Genomic DNA, 19,183 nt, shown 5'->3' with positions numbered 1-19,183 from the left:
AGAAAAAATTTCTGTTTATGAACTGCAGGTCTTACCTCTCCAGACCTATTGACATTATCTTTCTCTTTAATACCTGCAAGAAGAGGGCTGGTCACTTCTTGCAGAAAAGAGCAACACAACATATTTCTGCACACAATATACATGTTTTCTATGAATGTTTTAATTTTTTTAGCAGAGGGCAGCTTGGCCCTGTATTAAAAGTGTGGTACAGTGTGAGCCTTGGCAGCAAAACCTTGTAAGGAAGCATGGAGATTCAGGAACAATGCAGGCATGGATAGGCACAGGGCTCAAAGTAGACTTTATTGCTGCCTGAAACGCAGGTTTACAGAGACCCAGGATCCCATGGCTCTCACAGCCTGCAAAAATGCAACTTGTGCCTCCAGCAGCAGAGAGCAGGGAAATTCATCCAGCTGTGGACTGCCAGCCCTGCAACTGGCAGCATTCCCTGCAGGAATCTCAGCTTGCTTCAGGTAAAGGATATTTTTCCCACACCTTCTTCTCATCTATGAATGCCCTCAGACACTGTCAGAAGGTCAGCAAACCACTACCTTGTAGGAAAACACAATAAACAGGTGGATATGCCAACATGAGATGGCTGGAAGAGATGTAACAGAGACCATTTTTTAAGTATGCTCTATCCTGCTTACAGCCGTAGCTTAAAACAGTGGGCTACCTTTAAGCCAGAAGGAACTGGTTTGATAATATAATTGGTCCCTGGCACAGGGCAAACTATGCTATCTCACCTTGTAAATCTAATCTTTTATCAAACCTACATTTTGTGGCTGAGTTAAAGCATAATTTTTGGAAAGATAGGAAACTCCACTTTTACTTTGGATGACTGTACGTTGGGTGGTTAAGGGCTTCAAGAGGGAAGAATTGTCTTCAAAGGATCATTTTGGATCACAGGTCTACGAAGCTGGCAGTTTGACTTCCCCTTATCCCTGGATTAGCAAAGAGTACGAGAGCACTTGAGTCCTGCCCTGCTGTGGGAGAATTGGCATCTTGTATGGGACCAGCTAGGAAAGCTTAGGTGGGAAAAAAAGAGACATGACAAAGGGATACTGAGGTGGAAAGCTTGTCTATCTTTCCAGCCATTTTACTTGGTCTGACAAAAGATTTTAGTGAAATAAACAACGCTTTTTTCTCTTTTACCCTTAAATCATCCCAGCTACCATATCTTGCCTCTTGCATTTGACCTCAGAAAATAGCATACTCATAAAAAAGTGTCTTTCAACAAAAGAGAAAACCACAGTAAAATAACAAAGCATATTACAGCCCCATTGTGTGGCTCACAGCCACGTAGGATGGTCTCAAGATCTGTTATTAAGCAGAAATTAATAAACATTTGATCCTATAGATGCAAAATGATGGACTCAAACAGAGCGAGCACTCATGCGCATGCCATTCATCTCCTGACTCACACATGCAACACTGGAATGTGTTACTTTCATAAAATATGCCTTTTATCTTGCTGCAGCTAGCAGCAGGTCTGTGGTTAGGAATTTTTCAGGCATGCTTCATTCAAGTGGTGCTGCCTCAACAGAGAGCTCCTGTGCCTTTCCCCTCCCCTCACAGCCCTGCCAGGCAGCATATCCTGAGGGAAGCCTGGCACAATGGAAAACTGGCTCCTGCCAAACTTACCTCCTGAAAAGAGGAGGGGTAACATGGGGCATGGCCAAAACCAAGAAGTCCTCACAGTGGTCCTCTTGCAGCATGATCCCTTTGCCTCCAGGAGCTCTGACTGAAACAAGCAGTATTGGTACAAGAAAAGGAAATTAATTTCATCCTGAAGTATCACTCCATGCTTGTGCTACCTTGGAGATCTTAGCAGAAGATCAGGTGTTGTCTGACCAGCTCGGTATTCTTATATCTAAATCTCTTGACTTAGACTAAGAAATGTAAGTGTCCATCCACATTGCAGGCAGAATTTTTAGTTCTTCCACTTATGCACAGTAGAACCAAGGTCTCCTGAGGTGCAAAAGAACTGCAGACTAATTTTAGTGACTGGCAAATAAGCTCAGTTTGTACAAGCATGCTGCCTGGAGAAATATTTGATTTATGATGAAATAGGTTTCTTTCTAACATAGAAGGATTTGGCAGAGAAACTCCTTTTTTGATTATAGAGATGCTGTATTTATAAACTGCAATCTCATCAAGACAATTACCTTCTTTTCACAGCATGTTCCATTCATGGTCCCTTCTGTTATATCTGTTGTCTTCACACATGTCCTGAAGAGCTGGGAAATACAGGCAGGCTTCCAGGCCCCAGTATATGAAATGAAATTATCCCAGTCATCAATAAGCTTGTTTGAGTTCCAGCTAATTAAAAGATGAGAAGAGGGTAAGGATCTGACCCTCCGCCCCCTCTTGCATCACCTGGGAGAGCTGAGGCCCCTGCCCTGCTCCCCAGGCTCCTGCAACTTGCTTGGGAGGTCCAAGGAGGATAGTGGTCTCTCTCTGCAAGTTGTCATCCTGGATGCTAATCTAAAAATCACCAGATTAGAGAAACATTCGGTTCCACCCATGAACCAAATACATCTTGCATTTAAATCCATTGATATTGGTAGCTGTGCACAAGGGATGGATTTGCTGCACTGCAGCTAACCACTGGATATCAGAAATTGCTGTTTTCAAATATTGTTTGTGTTTATCTCCTTTATGTCTATATTGTACTGGCCCTGCTAGCCTTGGCCCACTTCCCTTCTTCATGTGATTGGAGCAATGCTATTGAGCATCATCCCCATGGTGAATAGCGAGGCTAGGAAAGTACAGCAGTGTGGAAACTAAAAACCTTGGGTGAGCCCATTCCATGGGAAAAGGAGCGTAGAGGCTTCAAATTTTGCCCAGACTTTCTGTTCATCTAGCTCCAGCACTCTCCCTCCAGCAGTGGTCTTCAGAAAGAAACATTGCTCATGAAAAATAAGTTTGGATAATGCTCTGATGAATATGGTTGTAACAGTGCTAAGAATCGTCTGTTTTTCGAGAGATCAGAAGGGATCACTTTCCTTTTCTCCTCTGTATTAATGAGAAGTGATCCAAAACCATCAATGGTCTAGAAATTAATGTTTTGAAAAGAATCTTGCAGATCCTCTGGTAGGTGATATTTGAGAACCCACAGAGTAAGCTTGCAAAGAATAGAAAAGCACATATGTATTGTGCACTTGCACAGACAAGTTTTGTGTATTCCAAGCCTTTACCTTAAAGCACAGGCTGTGCACAGGTATCTCCATCACACATTTAGTTGTGAAGGACTTCCAACTCACCAGCCAAGAATTTTGTCTCAGAGTATAGCCACCTTTTCAAGAAACCACATTAACATGCCAGCCAGACTCCCCCTAGGAGTTATTTCCCACTATTTCCCAGTGACTCTTTCCATGGTCACACTGCATCTGACCTTTACAAAGGCCAGGCCCTTTTCCTGGGCCAGGGGGAGAGAATTTGCCTCTCCCATGCATCCCTGACACAGCTGCCATGGAGCTGCCCTAGCACGGAGCAGTGGGTGTAGGAGGCAGGTAGCTTCCACTCCCATCCCCTCACTATCAATAAACCATCCTTCACGCTGAGCTGCAGGTGGGAACATGCCCCTGGATGAGCTGCAGGTGGGAACATGCCCCTGGATGAGCTGCAGGTGGGAACATGCCCCCTGGCTGCCTGCCTGCCTTGGTTCTGCCACTGGTGGCTGCAAGTAATTATCAGTCAGCCCTGCAGAGAGAACAAGGCGCTGTTTTTACAGGTCTAGCAAGGTGTAATTATAGAAGGGACCACAATAAAGGTTGAAAATAAACCCACATGGACAACCACCAGTGGAGAGGGAGTTCTTTGCAACACGGATCCAGTCAGCTTTCCATTTTCCAAACTCGAGGAAATGCCCACTTCCCTTGGCAGCTACAAGTCCGTTCCACCACAGCGTTGTACCAGCGAGCCAAGAACTTGTGCTACTCTCTATTTGCACGCTCTCCAGCTCCTCCCTGACATTCACTTGCCTTCCAGACTGAAAATCACTGCCCAGGTTAGCAGTCACACTGCCAACAACAAAAAGGAGAGAGAGGGGTGGAAAACCCAAAAAAGCCTGTGGTGGTATAAAACAGACCCTGCAGCAATGGGGCTGGATAGGAGCAATGCCTACACTGCCAGACTGTGGTGCTGGGAGCAGGTGGGATTGCCTGCATTCATCTGTGGGACTTATGGAGGTTGAGAAGATAGAACTTTTACAGGGTGATATAAAACCCCACATGCTCTGGGCAATCAGGGAAATAGAAACTGCAGCCCGTGTGCTGTGCATGTTCAGACATTGTATGGGCTCCAGCAAACACAGGGCAGGCAAAAGGGAAAGCCTCTGGGCTTCTTTAGGTGGGAACTGTCAGCAGTGCCAGGGGGAAGAGGGTAAGCTCCAGACAAAGAGGTGAGCGAGGGTCAGCCTGGGAAGACTCTGCTGCTGCAACCTGTGCGAGCACTGGCAGGAGACCTGACAGGGAGAAAGTAACGGAGCTGATTCTGGAGGCTCTGGACTTATCCCTGCCCACAGCAGAGGCTGAGCACATCCAAACAAAAAGAAACTGGAATTCAGCACTTGGGGATCTAATGCTGGCAGCACTGACAAAAAGAGTAGGACTTCAAGATAATTCCATGGGTTGTGATCTTTTACTCCACCTCCCCTCATCCTTGTGCTATTTGCATTCAGAAAAATGAATAATCAGTCATTTTTGCTCCTGCAGTAGAGTGTTCCTCTGTTTAAAAGGAAACTTTTCAGAGATGCCTTAGTGAGGCATTAGTGAGTCCCATTTGTTTTCTCTAGGTTTTATAGTTACCCAGGCAGCTATTTTAGAAAAGCTTTGCTTGGAAAGCGGGGATATGGATCCATATGAAAGTTAGGAGCCCAAAAATCTTCAGACAGGCATTTGCCAAAGCCCAGTGGGCTAAAGTGCTGAACTTCCTTCCACTGGGATAAACTGTTCACCAAAGAAATCTTGCCTCTCCCTTCTTTTCTTCATAAAGGAAAACAGGGGGAGAAATTTACATTATCCTGACATGAGTATGTTTAAACACAGTCAAAAACTTCTGCAAGTTCAACCCATGATTTCACCCAGTTCAAACCAAACTGATTGCTTCTCACTAAGCCCCTTGTCAGTACATGCAGTGTGATAAAGTGTTATCATTATCATAGAATGACAGAGTTATTTAAGTTGTAAAAGACCTCTTAGATCATGAAGTGCAACCATGAACCTAGCACTGCCAAATCCAGGCCTTATTTCCTTTCCAAAAACAGCCACTCTTAGCCAGTTGCCCAGGGACACTCTTATTACATCACTACTATACAAAATAATTTCACTTAATTTGAAATGACATAAAGAGATCATTCCTACTGTGAGGTTGTGCTGTATTTCATACAATTAAAAATCTTTCCACATGCCCTGCACGCCTATTAAAGCACTCTAGTTGTACCTGCTAGGAGAGTGCCTTTGCAGAGAACTCTCTGCAAATTTGCTATCAGCCAAGTTGTGAGAAATCGAAGCCCTTCTCTGGCCATCAGTGGGAGTAGCTGCAGTCCCAGTGATTAATGCAGCTAATAAGTTACAAAGAAAACTCTTCATCTGACTGTCCTCTGACTCAGCCAAAAGCAAACTTGCTTTATCTCTCCTTCTCCAGTCCAGGCCCCCTCCCTCGCTCCTTTTCCACATCAACAAAGGAAAACATGGGACAAGATGAAAGAGCAGGGCCAGGGCTTTCATTAGCATACCAGGCCAAGGAAAAAAGGTAAGAAGCTCAGGGAAGGACTCAGAGCCCAATTCGTGCCTTGTAACCCATGCCAAGGAGTTCTGTGTGAAGCAACACGGTTGGTGTGTAGCGTTTAATCACATTTAATGTTGCCGCCTCCTGCCAATACCAAATGGCATCCTTCAACATGGTTTTCAGACAAGCTCTGGTTTTAATCCTGCCTTCCTTCTGACTCAGAAAGCACATGCAATAATCAGCACAGAAAGGAGCTCATAAACCCATCCTGCTGAATACCTCTGTCAAAAGATTTTCATTTGAAGCCACTTTATCGAACTGCCTGTCACATGGTTTTAGCTTTATTAATTTCTCTTCCTAAACCTCCTTAAGCATATATTTTACTATGCCATGTAAAAAGGCAGCACTTTATCAGAGGGTTTCAGTGCATACAGAATAATTTACAGCAGCTGAAGAGTGGGCCAAAATATATTTACAATTCCACTATTTGTTACTTTTTATTACTGTGTGCTTTTTAATGTATTCAATCTGAAAAGACAATATAATCCAAGCAAACAATACCAATAATGAGCACTGAATAATATACCACAGAAGGATCTCAGCCAAGCTAGACATTGTCCCTTGCCTGCAAAGAATACAAGTGACACAACAGACAAAAGAGGGAAGGAGGGAAAATCCACATCATCACTGCAATGCCCAGTAAGATTTTCCTAGCTAAGCTGGCCAGGTAAGCTTCTGCTACAACAATTTTTCACTAGTATGTTATATTTTGGTATGGATGAACACATTCTTTTACAACTAGTCCTGACCTGCTACACTCTTGGCTGGCCCAAATAAAAGCAGCAGTATCTTCCATTTTGGGAATGGATGGGAAAGAAAAGTGTCTCCAGGTGATGTCAGGAGAGTCCAGTCCTTTTTGCTACAACAGCCCAGATTGTGACTCACCCTCACGGCTGTGTGTAAAACCAATCCTCCAGGATGTTGCTTCCATGAGCCCCATCCTTTTTCCCAAATGGAACAAAAAGGCAAAGGACAGTTTCCAGCATGTGCTTGTGCCTGCTGGATTTTATTATTTATTTCATCCATTTCCTTATTTGAAAACCTTTTTATCTGGCTGGGGAAGATGCTGAGCAATCCCTCTCTGTGTGCCCAGCTCCCCCCCAGGCCAGGTGAACCACAGTGAGATCTCACATAGCCACATGGGATAGTGATGATGTTTCTTCCCCCCACCAAGTTTTGCTTATCACACACCTACCAAGCTTCTGTCCTCTTCTGGAAAGAGGCTCCTACAGTACAAAGGGCACCCCAAACTTGCTTAAACCTTTCTACAATGCAGGAAATAGCACTATAAAATTTGTGAATGGAGGAGGAGCAAGTCCTGCAATGCCTTGCTTTTCCTATCTGCTCTTCTCTTGCCATTGATACAGAGCTTAAAAGGGCTGCTGTGGCTACACGGGGCCTCATGAAAGAGCACAGGCAGGAGTGAGCTGTGCTGCCTCCCTTTATGTCACAAGTGTTGGTGGAAGCCTCTAGCAGCCACCTATCATCCATCCGTCCGTCCGTCCGTCCGTCCATCCATCCATCCGAATTTCCTGCATATTTTCTCACCCCACTGATGACATCCCTCCATGGCCATGCTTCTGCATTCACTTTGCCTTCCCCCAGGGAGGAGATCTCTCCTAGTAAATGGTGAAAGCTCCTTGTTTTTCTATAACTCATTAATTACCATGGCAGTAATCTTCCAGTAACTGACTTTGCTCTTCCAGTAATTACACTGTATGGGTATTTATGGGTGTAATGGACACATAGAACAACAGATCCACCAGAGTACCTATAAAAATTAGGATTTGTACTCCACCCAAACGCTGATTTCAGTAAGCACACATGTACACCATCTCCCAGTTCAGTGAGGCTTTCCACAGACATCCTTGTGTTGCTCCTGGAGGCTCCATTTTCCCAGCAGAGCAGTGGTTTGAATGCCTGACACATTTGCTGGTGCTGCATTTGGCGCTGGTGATCATTGCTTCCCTGTGACTGAAGCAGTCCAATCCATCATCATCATCACCATTATTAACTGATTTGCCCATCCCTTCCCTTCCCCAGAGAGTGAACAACCAACCAGCCAAGCAGAGGGGCACCAGGCATCCTGCAGCACAGCCTCTTCCAGAAGAAACCTGACTTTTCTATCAGACACAGAAGTGCAGATGACATTTGCTTCCACACTTGCTTGAGGAAATGCTCTTGTTCTCAGTGACTGCACAGTGCCCATGCGTGGAACACAGGCTCTCCTGACAAAATCAGATATAGCAAAGGTCAGATACACATTTGTACCCAAAAAGTATGCAGGAGACGTGAATCTACTTCATGCAACCCCCCTCCTGCTAGAGTTTGCAAACACACATCTCAGTTTTAAATGCATGCCCACAAAGAATCATACTCAGGTCCAAATATCATCGTGGGACAGCCCCCCTGTGCTAACTCAGAATGGAAATAACTAAGAAATAAGCCTGTTACTTTCTTTCCAAAACATTAACACTCTCACACTAAGTGCTACGCATTTGCATGTGTTCTTCTCTTTTAGGACACTTCCACATTTGTGCCAGCACTGCTGGGTTTTGTAAATATGTTAACATTATTTGTATTATCTTCACTTCTCAGCCAGAAAAAATATCAGAAGGGATTTTCTGTCAATGGTCTAAATAGTCAAAGCTGGCATGTCCTACATAGTAGACTCATGAGGTTTACATTAATGAATTGTGGTTGGAAGGAGGACATTTGTGGCACATTTTTACACAGAACAATTTTCACAGAAAGAGATGAAAAATAGTTGTTGGGGTTTTTTCTTACAGAGACTCAAAAATTGGAAAAATACCATCTGTTTTCATTAAAATTAAGAAACATAATGTTTTCTGACCTTGTTCTGTATTCACTTTTTTCTGATGAACCTCTTTGATCATAGTCATTTTATACTTCATTTCAAATCAGCACAGACAAGGTCAGTACCTCTCTGCATAACAAAAATTTGTATTAATCCCTGCATTAATACCCACACCCACACTTGACAGGCCATACATTTTTTGTGACACTGGTTGTGGACTGTATCTAGTATTGCTATCCAAGTACTAGTTAAGTAACACTTCAGGGAATATTGGTAACATTCATGCCAAATGCTTTCACATGTACCTACATGACACACACTCTGCTGCCAACAAACATGATAACTAAACCTTTCTGAGGGGTAGTCAGAGTATCTCAGATAACTATGAGAAAATAAGAGAAAAGGGAGATGGAATTCCTGCTGTTTTCCAGCCTGTCCCTGTGGGGCTTCCCAGTTTGCAAGGCCTTGAAGGATTGTTGCCTTCAAATCATCAAGATCAAATGTATCCAAATGAATTTGCCCTGCTAATTCAGGCCTGAGTACTCACAAAAATGTTGGGTTTTTTATTCTTATTTTGAAATCTCTTGCACAGGCTTCAGAAAAGGCAGACCTCTGCATGTCTTCCTGCCATCTCCCAATAATTCACTACCAAAAGGAAACCACCAGAAAAAAAATGGAGCTCAGATGTTTCAGAGGATTAGAGTTTTCCATCTTTTGTGAAAAGAATTAATGGAAAAACACTATCCAGAATGACCATAAAAATAATCTCTTTTTTCTTCAGCTGGCTTTAATCTCTCCCTGACTTTCAGCAAGGACAACTCCCAGTGGTGGTCCCAGATCAGATGCTGTACATGAAGCAGCTGCAGTTCAGGGCACAGTAAATCACTTGCAGATATCCAAATTGGCCACAGATGCAGAGCCAACTCATCCAGCAATGTACAGGACAGTAATGCTCAGGAAGCAACTTTAGTTTCATCAACTAAGGTAGCTTGGGTGACGCCTTTGCCTGAAGCACTGCCCTGGCATTCTGTTGCAGCCAAAAAAAAAGCTGCTGAGTGTGGACAAATCATGGAACAGATTAAAAAGTAGCTGAGCTGACGCATGTTCTTTGTATATCATCTTTTTCAATGTACGGTTCAATCCAAACTCCTCAGGCATCAAATGGTGAACTGGGGATGGGACTTCTTTTTTCCTGCATTATTAAAGAAAAATCCACAATACGGTTTTTGAAAGGATCAGCTTGAAGTGATGCATGCCCACCCAAAAGCACCTCACTGCATAAACACCCAGGATAACGCTTTTTTTTTTTTAAAAAAAAATTGCTTCATAAATTGCATATGCAGAAAATGGCTCCATGTTCTCTTACAAGAGACAGCTACAGTTTTGCCAATACACCTGCACAGAGCTAATGGGAAAGGTGCTTAGGTCTCCCTGGCATCAAAATATCCTGTGTACCTCTTGAATTTCCCTGGACATGATAAGTGTACATGCGTAGCACCTCAGAAATTAGAAAGTTTCTTTAATATCAAAAATAGGGAATGGAGATATTTCACATCTTTCAGAAGCTCCTGCTCTGGCTGAGCAGAGTCATGCTACAACCTCCAAACCACCAAAAAGAAACACTAATGATTTGCAAAGAGCCTGAGGTCTGCAACTAGTTTTTAAAGTATATAAATCAGAGGGGAAAAAAAAAAAATAATTGGACAATTGTTTTAACTTCTGGTGTTTTGCAAACATGATGAAATATTGCGAATACCGATGTATTCAGTGGTATTCAATGGTATTCAGTCCAGGGGCAGGGGAGCTGTGGGAAAGACCAGCAGTACCTTTTTGAACAGTCTGAGGCATCTGTCAGGGCAGAGGAAGGAGATTGATGTGGAGTTTGATGTTAACAGGGGCTTCACTGTGCCGTGAGTGCAGGGCTTGATCTGAGCCCTCCCTGGAGCCTGCCGGGAGCTGCAGGAGAAGCCCCTTGACTCCCATGGCCCGTGGGTCAGTCCCACTGCAAACACAAGGCAAAACAACTTGCAGAGAACAAAGTAAAAGCAGAAACACTGCCAAGAGATAGAGAGATGTAACAGAGGCTGGTGCATCCCACTTCTGGAGGAGCAGCCACAGCTGGTACCAAATGACAAGAGCCAGCACTGGGTGAGGCATTGTGATTCAAAGGGGTGATGGTGCCAGAGGCAGAAATGGAAGCCCAGCAAAGCCTCTGCTCTCCCGCCCTGAGCACAACAGCAGAGGAAGGAGTTAACACCACGTAGGTTTCGCTTTACTGAAAAGATTTTTGTTTTGTTTTGGTTTTAAATCAACATGCCTGCACCTGTCAGGGAGAAACCATCCACTCAGTACAATCACAGAGATCTAGAGGGCAGATCCTCAAGGATCATCCATCACGCCCTGCTCTGGAGGAGTTGAAAAAGTTGTAATAAACACAATGCAAGCAAGCAAAGGCTGGAAGGAGAGATCAAAGGGTTTACCCGGCATGCCTCGCTATGGGAATGGGGAGCGCAGCTGCGTACATGAAAGGGTTACACCCAAAAAATGAAGATGATTGCCAAGCAGGGTGGAAAGAAAATCTGTTTACAATTGCAAAGCCTCATGCTTCCATCATCAGGTGTTACAGAGCAGGAATCGTTTCCTGCTAAATTTTCCAGTTAGCTTCCTTGACTTTTTTAAGCGTGTAGTTTCCTTTCTTATTATTTGTTTGGAAAATTCTTTTCTAGACTACTGTTCCCATGCAAACCAAGAATTAAAACACAAATCCCAAAAAACTCTGATGTCATTAGGATGAGCCGTATGCCAGTTCAGACAGGATCATAATAGGAAAAAAACCCAAAACTCTCAACACTTTGCTCTGATTCAAGGTTCAACTCTTCAGCTTCAGCTGTAACAAAAACAGTGATAACTTCCTGTGTCCTTATACAGGGTCCAATTAATGGAATAATTTGAAGCTTTATCACTCTCTCCCTCCAAAAAAAGGAATTAAAAAAGCAAAGCAAGTTACTGTTGTTTCCTCTCTCCCAGAGCAAGTGCAAGTTCTGAATACGCCTTTATGTTTTCAAAGAAGAGGTGAATTTGAAAATAAAACTTTAAAAAATTGAAAGAAAGAACATAGAAGAATTTTGAAAAACAAGAATCAAGACAGCTACTGACTTAGTGACGGACAATATTTTGCGATCTGAGAAGCTTAAGATTGAGTCTTCAAGAAGAATGTGTTCAGTGCTGCGAAGATGAGTTAAAAAGAAGGAAAAGAAAGGAACTGAGAGGGAGCCCTTTCAGGCACTACGTCACTGAGGATGAGGCAGGGCCTTTGCTGACCCTTCAGGCTCTTCGCTGGGAGGGAACTCAAACTCTTCCTGTTAAGAGATAAGGCTAAGAAAATCATCATCAAACAGCTGCATTGAAATGCTGCTAATAATACAGCATTCTGCTTTCCTGGGATGGTTTAAAAGCTTGTCATGTTTTTATTGGACTTTCCAATGATGTCAGTTTGAGGCAGGGCTTAGACGAGTAATTGCTAAAGGGTGAGTCTAAAAAGGGTATAATTACTGAAGGGAGTGTCTGATGTGGGAAAGTGGCATTCCAGCTGGAAGGAGAGATGGGTCGGTCTCTCCTGGGTCCTAGTGAACTCCAAGATGCTGCATGAGTATTCCCAGCCCCATGCAGTCAGTTACATCCATGCAATGCTCCTGACCTCAGTAATTCTCTAGCAATTACTGGGGCAGCAGCGATTTCATGTCCAGCACTGCTCACTGTCACCATGCTGGGAATGCAAGCACGTCTCGAACCCCTAAGATACATAACCCTCGAGTTATTGCATCAGGCCAGGGTTGCAAAACAGACAATTGCTGACTTCAGTAAGGTTGCATGGGTGTAACTGAGAATAAAATTTGGCCCGTAGCATTGGGAAGGGTTTCATTGTAACTTGCAAGAGGGATGGGGAGGAATCCTCCTTTTGAAATGGAAACACTACATCCCCTGCTGTCCATCTCCTGCCCACAAAAGTTGCTCATCCTCCTCTTACAAATGAGAGGAATTCCAGGTGTCACTCTGTACATCCCTCCTCTTTTATACCACTCCTTCACACTCACCTCTCCCACAAATGCTGACAGGTACCAAACTGGCCTGTAAATAGTCTGTACCAAAACACCCTTGTAGCCCTGCACTGTGAAGCTGTTCCTACTGCCATGCCCAGGAAGCCATTTCCTTCACTCAGCTTGTGGGTCTTGCCACTGCCAAAGCCTGGAAAAGCTCTGCAGCTTTCTCTCTCAGACAAGGCATCACAGTCAAACTGCCCCAAAATGTGCTACCACAAGGCAGTGGGCATCACAGCCTTATCCAAGCACAAGCAGTTCAGTCTCCCTGTCTGCTGCAGCCTGATGAACCCTGTCCGATCCAGTAGCCTGTGAGCTGCTTGGTGATGTGAGGATGTGGCTACCCTGGAAATAAAACCACTCCTAACAAGCTACAATTTTGACATGCCTGCTCTTAGCTACCTTCCCACATGAATTTCTGTGTCTTCTGCCTGTACCACCCATCAAATCCAAAGCAAACTCCCAGAAGGAATCACCCACTGGAGGCTTGTCCCCCTTCCTTTTGGTACAAAACCATAGGTTCTCCAGGCAGCTCTCCCTGTACCAACTACCTTCAGGATTTGATCAAAATGCACTTCACTTTTACTTATGCCTTGCCATCAAACTGATTTAATTTCTCTCATCTCCCATCTCTAACACTTCACTATCCCAGCCAGTACAAAGCAAGAGAACATCACATCACCCAGCCTCATGTATTGTCAAAAAAATTGTACTCATTAAGCAATCCCAGAGCAATACACAGAGCAATGGCAACAGCACCAACATTGTTGAAATAGTTAATTCATTTCCAGGTCACAGACTATTCTGAGTTGGAAGGGACCCACAAGGATCATTGAGTCAAACTCTGCAGTAAATGGTCCATACAGGGATTGATCCCAAAACCTTGGTCTGACCAACTAAAATAATCTCTGGTTGCTAATCCCATACAAATTGTAATCCTTTAATTCTGCACAGCACAACCCATAGGCAGCCACAGGGCACTTAATGTAATTGATGGGCTTCCTATAAAAGGGCCTGGCTGGTCACGGAAAGCCAACATCTCATTTCTATTTATTGATGTTTTAGTCCCTTTGCAGCAGCATCTGTGGGCATTGCTACTCGTTTCCCCACGTGAAAAAAAATTATAAGAGCGTTCCTGGTTCACCTCTGGGAAAGGAAATAGTCCATAAAATAAGTTTGACAGGGATTTGCCAGGATCTTGGGAAAGTTTTATATTTAAATACTTGGAAAGCCAACACTGAAGGCAAGTTGAAATTGGTTTTTGATTCCTTTACGCAATAACAAATTTTGTCTGTCTTTTCTTCACTCTCAAATAAATAAACAGTTCCATTACAGGCTGGAGCCTGTTCAACTTTGAGGAAAGACCAGGACTGGCTTTTCTCTCCAGCATGTGTATAATGTTGAATGACATCTTAATGCAATCACTTTGGATGGCTGAAGAGAGATCTTCACAAACAGGGTATTTTCTAATTTTTCAGGGCTATAAGCAGTAATCCTTAGAAGCTCAGGAAGAGGGGAAAGAAGCACACAATGGATTCTTCTGAACTATTCTTTTAAATGCTTTTAAAGCAACTTTGAAGGAACCATTCAGTTTCTTCTACTCTACAAACACTTATGTGCCAGAACACCAAAAATGTGACGCGATCAAGAAACCCCTTCTTCAGCTGCAAGCTCTTCAGCCCCTTATTAAGTCAGGCTCAAAGTTCCATTTCCTTCAGTTGAACCTGGAGTTGAGTCCTCAGCAGGATTGAGCCCTTGGTCTGGTCCCTTCCCATCCCCAATAATGACTCGCACCCTGTGCTGCACCGATGCACCTGATGTCAGGGAGTCAAGTCACTGCAAATCTGCCACCTCAGCCACGTCCTCCCACAGGGAGTGGCTTTTCAAACTAGTCCAAACTGCCCTGAGAAGAGTCTCCAACTCTCCCTGCTGTTCCTTTGTTCTTCCCCATCTGTAGCTGGCACATAGCCTTGAGTGAATATGAGGAGCTGAGACAAGGCTGGATCATTAAGGCAGGGGGACTGGAAAGTACCAATTGGTCACAGCATCCAGAACAAGTAGTGGTGCAAAAGAGGCTGAAGAACCACAAAGTGGCAACTCCTTCTCTCCTCTTCAATTGCTCTTCCCCCTCTACTTTTGTCTCTCCAGACCACTGTTCCATCACTTGAGCCACCACTGAAAGAACGAGCGTTCCCTGTACTCACCATTATTAGAGCACAGCAAGTTGTACAAACAGTGTGTTTCACACAGCATGGTAACACCTCCTTACACTTCCTCCAGGGTCCAGGTATCTGTCACACCTGAGGTCCACAGTGCACAGGAGTAGCTCTCAAGTCCACATAAAGGCCTCTTCATAGCCCAGAGAGACACAGTGCTCTGCAACACGTGTCCACTCTGCACACCACAAGCTCGTGCCTGACTGAGGACCACAGAAGGAGAAACCTGGCAAGGAGAGAGAACAAACAATTCCTCAAGTTTCTTTTCTATCAAGAAGCAAAAGCATTAGAAGCAACGTCTTATGTCAAGCACATAAATTGGACTTTTTCTTTCAAATAGCAACAAGCAGCAAACCTCTGCTCTCCAGTTCTAGTCAATATCAGCCTTCATCTTGTCCTGCCAACTTGCAGCTCTCTGGGCTCTGTGCATCCCAAATGCAAACCCTGGCATGCAGACCAAAACTGGTCCTCTTCCCACCTCAGAGCAAACCTTACCCCAAACAGCTCCGCACTCCAAACCTCAACTGAGCACTCAATTCTTACTAGATCTAGTGAGAGGCCTGCTTACCCAGCCCTCCCTGTCCAAACTTTGACTCCAACCTGCTTTGACTCTTTATAGGTCAACAGCAAACTTATGAATATGACAACCTTAATTTACATACCATAAAAATACCAGTCTGCACAGTGAAGAATCCAGAAAGATACTACACCTTTTCAGACTCGCTGTCCACATCCCTAACCAAAGCACCGGTGGCAGACCTGCAATATCTCCCCGCTCAGAATTCAGCATCAAACATCCATTCACACTTCACAGAGCTGCCCATCCTGAGTCTCACCCATCTTTCAGGCAACCCACAGCCAGGGCTAAAGACAGAGAGGAATGAACAGTGAATTTAATTTCTAGATCCTGGAAGTACCACCAAACTAGGCTGATTCCAGACATTTCCAGCTTGGCAAGCTGCTGCCTCCATCTGATCATGGGTGTAGATTATGGAGTGAAGGGGCTGCAGAACCAGCTTTGTATCTTTCTTGTTTAGGTGCCAGCTGGTGCTGATCATACCTCCCAGAATGATGTCTGGGGAATACTGGACTTTCCAGTTTCAGGGCAAGGCTAGAGCTGGAACTGGGGTTAACACTCAGGGCTGGAGGCACTAAAAAACAAGATCTGCTCCTGGACAGATGGGTAGGGGTAGGGGACTGCAGTCAGCTACAGAGAATCAGCCCTGGCTGAGTCTGGGAGGGAAGTGAGAGCACAGAGCACAGGGCTCATGTTCAGCTTCAGGGGTTGAGGCTCAGACTAGGCAAAGGGATGAAAAGAATGCTCAAGAGCAGGAATGCCAAGTAATTGCTCTGCATCTCTAGCAGATAACTATGAATCAGGCTTCCTGCCCTCATGTCCCCGTCACCAGCCTTCAGGCCAGCCCTTAACCCAGTCCTAATGCAGGAGAAGGGTCACTGCCCATCCTTCACCCTGTTCTGCAGCAGCCTGCTGCAACCATAGCCTGCTGGCTTGGGAGGGAAAGAAAAGAGAGGAAAAAAGGAAACAACACCCAAAGCCCCCAAGCAATCCCTGCTGGCTGCAAGCCCCAGCCCTGCAGCCTTTGCTGCAGACGTGGATCTCTGGGCTAGATTAGAGAGATAGCCTTGAACCCACTGCTGCAGGCTAGGTCTAACATCCACACTGCTGCTTAGGACAGCCTGCAGTTCCAGGCGGGCTGCAGAGGTTGGAGGCAGGTTGTTGCACGTCAGGGAGAAAGGCCAAGTTTGTTCTTATGTCAGTCCTTAGAAAATAAACAACAATGGAGGGGAGATGGGGAAGGGAAAAAGAAAAAACAAACCAGCATCCGTCAACAACTCAAACTGTGTTTAGGGCTAGTGATTGTGGCAAAATGATTGCTACCTATTGCATTACACCAAAGATGGGTGTTTATGCCTGTGAAATTGGGCAGCTGAAAGATGATATCCTTAATATTTTTTAGATTCTTACCACAAGGCTCCATCATTTGTATAGGGGGAAAGAATTCTCCTTGGTGTTTGCCATCTAGAACCTCTTCCTAAACCCAGCATTAATACTATTGTTGCAGGCCTGGCCTGGCCCAGAACAAATTATGCCCCTATGTCCTCAAGATACGAAACTTTGCCCAAGAACTACAAATTCAGGAGAGAAAAACCCCAAATAACATCTAGGTGCATGTACAACTCCATCAAAATTTGTAGAAAGTTATGTAGATGATTGAAACATAATTAGCACTTTTGACATATTAAAGGAGCCTTGGCACTTTCCAACAGTCTGAGCATGAACTTACTTCTCCCTCTAGAGGACACGAAGATTAGCACAAGGACAAAAGGTTATGTCAAGACCAGAAAAGTAACGAGATGCTAAGGCAAAGGGTCGGCATTTTTGCTTTGAAAGTCTACTAGCAGTTCAGAAGGACCAAAATTACAACTGTAAAAACAATGAGTCATTAAGTTAAGTGTTTATTTTTCCAGCGATGCCCTAGAAAGTTCGAAATAAATTCTGAGTTAACCTGGTATCCTGAAATCCAGCCCTCAGAGCTCTTCATCATCAGCTCCTCCACTACTTGTGACCAAAATCTGCAGGACACATTGGTCCCCAGAAAATGTCAGCCTCGCTTCTTTTGTGTCTCAAAGTACCCCAGGTGAGACCCTTGCCTGAGCACTCAGGCCAAAAGCAAGCATGCAGCCTGCCACAGCTGGTTGTGAACTGTTGTATTGTTTAATCTAAATATTTCAGCATGGAAATCAAGTCCCTCTGAACAGACATATCCTTACAAAGCTGGTTTTACTGGCTTCATCACGGGGAAACCAAATCCACAAAACTCCACCTTCCAATGCTTCTACTGCTACATATAATAAAATATATCATGTGGAAAAAGCAACAAATTAATACCAGCCCAGTACAGACCTCAGACCTGAGAGGAAGCCTGGTGCCAACTGCTCAGACTGCAAACCAGCCATACAGCACTGCAGAACTTCAGAAAAAATTCCACCACCTCACTAATGAACTTTTTTGGAACTTAACATATATTATTTAGCAGTATCTCTTTCCAGTCCTCTCCCACTGAATCCCAGTGAATGACTGCAAAGACAGGACTACTTGGAAAGGCCCTGGAAGAGAAGATAAATTGCTTTTGGACATTTTTATCCCTGATAACAATGTTGTAAGTATTCCCACTCGACATACTTAAGCTTTCTAATGTCACTAAATCTTCTGGCCTCAAATTTCCAGAAATGCATTTTTCCAAGCATCTGACTTGTGCCTGAGAATGTGGTATCTTTCACATGCTCAGCCTGTTCTAAAAAAGTGTGTGTATATATATATGATAATAATAATAAAAATTAACAGCATCTCAGATTAGACAGCTAGTTTCAAGCCCATTCTCACCCACACTGGTGCAAACACCGCAGGCAGCATTCTGCCAAAACCCACCCACAGCCTGCCCTCTGCATAAAGCCTTTTTAAAGCCAATCCTCCTCCACTACTTTAAGCCAGAAAGGAGTATCAAAGTAGTTGAAAGTTCTGCTTTTGCAGCTGTAAAAATTCCTTCTGATTGCCCGACAGAACCGGACTCCAATCCATTTTCAGAGAAGACAGAAAACAAAACAGTAGTGCTTTGAAAAACGTACCAATTATCAAAAGCCCTGCTTGCAGAAACATTCCCAAAGCCTCAGTGACAAAGCAAAAGAGTTTATGGCACGGCTTCAGTAAAGATGTTCTCCTTCAAAAGGGGAAAAAATAGTAATCAAAGTGCTCCACTTTGGCACTGGAACACCCAGTGAGCAGTGGAGCAGAGGAGGAACACGTTTGCAGTCAGCAGAAGGGAATGCTCAGTCTTAGGGGCAGGTATCACACCTGCACAGTTCAGTCTCACGGCTGCTGAGGCATCTCAGGGTCATGTCCTGGCTCCAAAGCCCACCAGCACCCCACAGCCCCCCTCTGCAGGCTCTGTTGGCTTGTGCTGTGACATGAGGTGAGCTCCACCATGGAGATTCTTGCAATAGCCCACAAGAGACCCAAGAACCCTACCAGCAAGTACAGTCTTGGGGAGTGGAGGAAGAGGGCATAGGAGGAAAATTATGGAAGATAGAGGGGAAGCATTAGCTTGGAGCTGGTTTTGTCCCCATTGTTTTTATACATAGAACTGGTATATATGGTAATACTACTCTGTCTGCACAGGTGCCAGCAGCAGGGCACAGCAAAAACACGCTGCCATGGCAAACAGAGTGGGCCTTGTAGGATC

The sequence above is a fragment of the Fringilla coelebs genome, assembly GCF_963513975.1.
Source record: "Fringilla coelebs genome assembly, chromosome: 1".
In the NCBI taxonomy this organism is placed as follows: domain Eukaryota; kingdom Metazoa; phylum Chordata; class Aves; order Passeriformes; family Fringillidae; genus Fringilla; species Fringilla coelebs.
The sequence above is the reverse complement of the archived record's forward strand: the minus strand, read 5'-3'. Positions refer to the sequence as shown.